A 6394-nucleotide genomic window follows, 5' to 3' on the forward strand; every position below is an offset into this window, starting at 1 on the left:
TTAGTTAATTATACGGCCTTTGAATGTTCACCTCGTCCACTCGTTCCTTGGACACTTGGCTTGCCCAATTCAGTTAAATCAAAACCAGAGGACGTTGGTCTTGCTGACTTCCCTGCACAGAGCTGATATGAATGTTAAATAAGTGCAAATAATAATTCATTTTAAATGGTGCTAAAGTAGATTCATAGGTAGCTCATGATCTGTTGTTTGGGTGAAATGAATTGGGAGCCAGTAGTAGTGTCAAAGTGGCAGTGTTCTTGGTGCACAGCTTATTTTTAGATGTTTTTAATGAATGCAATGCAATTCGAAAAGTATCTGGTAATTCAAAAGTGAAATATAAACAATGTTAACATATAAATGCTTTAACCTGATAAGGATCACTGTGCCGTACACAGCACAGCCCTTCCCTTGCACGTGAGGCTGCAGAAACGTCATTGTAACTTTGCATTAAATCTTCGAAAATATACGGCAATGCAGCAAATCGTTTGAAAGCTTAGACTCTCAGGATTCCATTAAGCGCACACACTAGTTGTTAGTTACCTGAACCGGGCAGCGTCGATTTAGGATATTTACTTACCTTCAAAATCTTCCCTTTATCTGCTTCGGTGAAATTGTCCAAAACAAATTGTTCATAAATCTCCAAAAGTCCAAGGAAATGGAATATCCAAGCCTTTTATCCAAAACGATTTGTTCGCCCCACAATCTTGACGTTTCTGACAGAATGACGATATAAATACTGTAAACAATTAGTTCACTACCGGACATTCGTTCGACTCTCACTTTTCATTCACGATTTATAATGATATATTCGGGTGTCACGTTTATTGTGCAACCACCCTCTGGAACACAAAGTTTTGCATTTTCAGGACCCCAAAACGCATAAAAACATTTTAATTTGGGATGAAAACGTTATTGTATAAATGGCTCCTTAGTAGCTTTTCTCGAAAAAGTTAAATCAATGCGGGTTTTTATGTACTAGTCTAAACATTTTGACACTTACGAGTCCAAACAATGCTGTTAGCTTCGGCTGGGGGACTACCTGTTTATTTGACCAATGACAGACAACGTAACTGAAAATGCGTATATTACACGGATGATCATTTTTTACATTTAAAAGTCTAATGACAGTAATGCTGTCAGGATAAATGATGATGACTAAATGAAAGTTTAGCTCAGCATTTCAATCTGAGATTGTATCACATCAATATTTACGCCCATCTTAATGTGTAGTTTAAACTAAATGGTAAATATGTGCATCCAATTAACTAAAACCATTGGCAATAATCTATCTGTTGGCAAATTTACTATCAAGTGCATAATTTATCATGTAAGGACAGTGCATTGCTTCAGGAGTATTGATTTTAAGGAAGAGAGCTGCTTAAATTCTTAGCTTAGGACATGCAGAAGCATTATGAGTAATTGGAGCGCAGCCCCAGTCGGACAGAAGGGCGTGAAGGCAGAATTTAAGATGAATTATTGCTGTAAGCAGAATCAAACACACCGGGGTGTTTACACCTCACACTCATAAGAGATCTCAGGGGTCGCGACTGACAGGCATTGTTAAAATGTGCTTGTTAGATTAAATGAAAAAAACATGCACGCCATTAAATTATGAATATGTTATTTAATATAAATTCAACAATTTAATAAACCGGTCCAAAATGATTACTTTAATATATTTGCAACATAGCCATCATACTCCTCCTCTTTATCCATTAAGGGGTCCTTGGCCTGAAAAGGTCAAAGCCCACTCTAATAAACTATGGGAGATGGGAGTTTTATGCAGAAAAAATACCAAATATGTTTACAAAGCATAAATAAATAATAATAGTGTTAAAGTTCAAATGAGAGTTTTAGTGTATTTATAATGTATAAATATTGTTTCAAAATAAATAAACACATAAATGCTGATCACAAGCATAAAAACAAATGAACAAGGTTTGAACAAGGACACGTTTTATTGTGTTTATAACCTCTGCAAATACACCATGATGTCTGCTTTGGGACAAATTCATATTTAAGACATTTTAATTTTACATAAAAGTTATTTGTTAAAAGAAAATTGATGCAAGGCATTGTTAAAACGCGCTTGTTATATTAAAGGAAAAAGGCATAGATTTTAAATGACATTAAATTATGAGTATGTTATTTAATATGAATTCAACAATATAATAAACCGGTCCAAAATGATTACTTTAATATCTTTGTAACATAACCATCATACTCCTCCTCTTTATCCATTTAGGAGTCCATGTTCTGAAAAAGGTCAATGCCCATTGTAATAAACTATGGGAGATGGGAGTTTTATGCGGAAAAAAATACCAAAAAATGTTTACAAAGCAAAAATAAATAAATAAAAGAATAGTGTTAAAGTTCAAATGAGAGTTTTAGTGTATTTATAATGTATAAATAATGTTTTAAAATAAATAAATAAATAAAAGAATAGCGTTAAAGTTCAAATTAGAGTTTTAGTGTATTTATAATGTATAAATATTGTTTAAAATAAATAAATAAATAAATAAATAAATAAAAATAAATAAATAAATAAATAGTGTTAAGAGTTTTAGTGTATTTATAATGTATAAATATTGTTTCAAAATAAATAAATAAATGCTGATCACAACCATGAAAAAAAATTAACAAGGTTTAAACAAGGACACGTTTTTTATATATTGATGTTTGCTTTGAGACAAATTCATATTTAAGACATTTTAATTTTACATAAAAGTTATTTGCTGAAAGAAAATGGACTCAAAGCATTGTTAAAATGCCCTTGTTATATTAAATAAAAAAACGTTGATTTTAAATGACATTAAGTTATGAATATGTTATTTAATATGAATTCAACAATATAATAAACCGGTCCAAAATTATTACTTTAATATCTTCGTAACATAATCATATCAATCAAAGCATAAATAATACTGTTAAAGTTCAAATGAGAGTTTTAGTGTATTTATAATGTATAAGTTTTGTTTCAAAATAAATAAATAAATAAATGCTGATCACAAGCATGAAAATAAATTAACAAGGTTTAAACAAGGACACGTTTTATTGTGTTTATAATCTCTGCAAATACACCATGATGTCTGCTTTACATTCTGGCATTTAGTCAGTTCTTTATATCCGAATAAATAAATAAATAAATGGATCCATTATGATGTTGAAGTTTTAAATAAAATATACTTTTTAATGTCAAGATTTCAATACTGCCCGTGGCTGTTGGTGGTAAATGAAACACAAGTGCTCAACTGTGTTAAATAACAAGTGCAACAAATATTATCTTTGAAGAGATAAAATGAATCACTTCCCATGTAAAGGCTGAAACGGTGACTAAAAGGTTGAGTGGAAGCATTTCAATCAGTTTAATCACTACACAGTGGCAAGTAATTATGCTAATTGCTAAGGATCAGCTTATTTACAAGAATATCACCAAATTATTAACACATTCCCGTGGAGGTTTAGTTTGACCAAGTGGGACCCAATGAATTTATAGGCATTATTTAATTTCTGTTATAATACGTTTTTTTTGTGTGTGTGATCTTTAGCACAGTTATACACCATCATTTGTCGGCACAGTTTTAGGCTAATTAAATTGCGTGCTATAAGAACTTGTCTAAGCTCTGCCATCTGTCTTTACTTTGCCATTGAATGTCTATGAGCTCGTAAAACAGTAAAAGATTGTATTACCTCAAAATAAATGGAGAGTGAAACGTCTGCACTGTAAAAACTATTACTATTACCTACTCAATATTTTTGGTGAAGCATTTTTACACTTAAAAAAATTTAGTAAATTTGAAAGCTATGAAATCGATTAGATTTCATTAATTACATTAATTTCCTATCACAAATTAAATTGAGTAGATGGAATCAAAAATATAAAAGCAAATCAATAAAAAATCACAGTGAAGTCTACTAATAAATTAAGTTGATATCATTAAAAATGTAACTTAGATGTAGATGAAAATTTTGTGAATATTATTTAACTAAAATAAATTATTTTTATTTACTTAATGTTATACATTTATTTCATACTGAACCATCAATTATCAATGATAAACAAAGCAATTTGTATACGTTGTTTTATTGAAAATGGCAAACATTGTACATGTTACAAAAACAATCAGCTAAATAAACTCTGAGAGGTCTCTCAAATTCACAGCATGCAGAATCCACACCTCTTGAACCCGGACAGGTGGACCACCAGCACTTGTACCTGCAACAAAGATAACTTTATTTGAACGGCTGTCCGCTGTGACTCTGGACGCTGCCACAGAGCGCCACTTAGTTTAACATTACAATAACATATTTGTCTCAAATCTGTAACGATTAACAAAGGCTACGAATGCATATTTTATATCTGGAAGTAAACTTTGTCTGACTAAACTCGCGCTATTTAATGCGAACGTCCGGTGTGGTATCAGAAACTGCGAGTTGTCCTACACGAGACGCAACGCATCTCCACCGGTGTGCGAGACCCTTCACACAAAAAAGGAAAATAAAGCATAGGCATATGGAGTCGAGAGATAATTAATTTAAATGTATATAAGCGTGTGAGCTCTGTTAAGCTCTGTTGTGTTCCGCTTCCACGTGAAAGGTCTAATAAATCCGGGTGGAGCGAAACTGAGGACCGGATTTCGGATCGCCTGACTATCAGCCAGTACAGATTTACACGTGTTTGTCTACACAACCACTTTATGCAGTAATAAAACGATCAGAAATTATTATTTTACACACATTTCAAGTGCCACAAATGTATTAATACTTTGGTGACCTGAATAAATACGTAAAATAAAAATATTAATGATTAATCTACCAGTATGTGCACAGAAAGCTGTTATTGTACCCAGTTTACAGTATGGCTCCGAAAGTATTCAGATAAATACACCAACAAGTTGTTTACGCAAGGACACATCAAATATTTCATTAAAAACAAGTGTGAATATTAATAAACTCAACACTTACCAGGATTTTTGAGGAGTTTTGAGGTTGTTTGTCTTCCTGCAAGAGGCGCTGTTTCTTCTGCTGCTGATTAAAAAACCGTTGGCTTTGTGATTTTTAAATTTACATCTGATTTAATGAATTTTTTTGCCTACATTTACTCAAATAATACAATGTAATAATGTTTCACCAAAAATATTCAGTAAATCATAGTTAAAGTTATGCATGAAATTTACTATTTTTTTTTTGTTGATGTTAAATACCTATGTTAACTTGAAATGAGCAATTATAATAGTTTTGAAAGCTGAAATATATAAGTGTGACATTCTCAAATATATTGATTCAAATTTACAACAAATATTAAGAATATCTATAAGAAATAATCTGTTAGTTAAATACTTATTTTATTTGATGTATACAACTAAATAATATCTGTACATTTTACACACAAATATATGTTTATTTTTTAGTCATTAATTTTGGTTTGTCTAACTCAAAAAATCAACTTAGTGACATAAAGAGATTTTATTAAGTTATTTTAATAATTTATTTTTGTGATATTTACAAAGCCACTGAATTATTTTTTACAGTGTGGCCGGAAAACAAGTCTTGGCCATTCTTCATTAGAACACTATAATTAGCCATAATAGACACAATTAACAAATGTTAACTTACAATAAGCTATTTGTTATTTTATAGTCAACTGTAGATGTGGCTTGTGCTATGGAAAATGCATCACAAAATCAATTTATATATCATTGGAAGTCTGACAGAGCAAGGAAGGGTAATGCACACATATTTATTCAAAATGAATTTTTCTAAATTTACGAAATACATAAAATACGTACTTGTTTAATCACTGCATAAATGCCAGAGTAGGCTGTAAGCATCTGTTGTAATTAGAAAACTAAATCACAATGGGTATTAAGAGGACACAACCCCATTTGCTTTTATCCAAAAGCGTCTGAAAAGATGGAAGGGATGCAAGTAACTTTATTTCCTTATAAGTAATGAACCATTTCTGGAGGTGACCTTTTAAGTCGATTAGTTTTTAGTATCACTTTAGTATGCTATCAAGCTTGCTTGTGGTTAATCCAACAGGCATGACATTTTTGAACAACAGGATCACAAATTTATTAATAAAAAAACAGATTGTGCTTTGTGAATATAGTAGTGTTTTACAGCATACATTTAAAAGAGATGAAAACCAAAAACATGTGAAAAGTCATGTGAGAATGTAAAGTTTAAGAATAAGACTTATTCGCTGTACTTTTTGGTTTTATAAAGAACTTTTAACATTCAAATAATCTTTCTATGGCACAAAAGATTCTTTGTAATGGAAAAAGGTTCTTAACACTGTATAAAGCTAAGAAAGAAAGGGTTCTTTTAAAAACCTTCACTGTCAGAAATAAAAGTATAAAAGCTGTCACTGGGGCGCTACCCTTTGAAAAAG

At 31.1% G+C, this 6394-nt stretch overlaps 1 long non-coding RNA gene across 1 annotated transcript; it reads right to left on the minus strand.

Annotated features, from left to right (window-relative positions):
• Positions 1–4066: 4066 nt before the first annotated feature.
• Positions 4067–5521, minus strand: LOC129452384 (uncharacterized). Its single transcript, XR_008647115.2, has 2 exons — positions 4966–5521; positions 4067–4216 (listed from the first exon to the last, which is right to left on the minus strand). It is a non-coding gene; the product is annotated as an uncharacterized lncRNA (long non-coding RNA).
• Positions 5522–6394: the final 873 nt, after the last annotated feature.

The sequence above is a fragment of the Misgurnus anguillicaudatus genome, chromosome 25 (assembly GCF_027580225.2).
Source record: "Misgurnus anguillicaudatus chromosome 25, ASM2758022v2, whole genome shotgun sequence".
Taxonomy (NCBI): domain Eukaryota; kingdom Metazoa; phylum Chordata; class Actinopteri; order Cypriniformes; family Cobitidae; genus Misgurnus; species Misgurnus anguillicaudatus.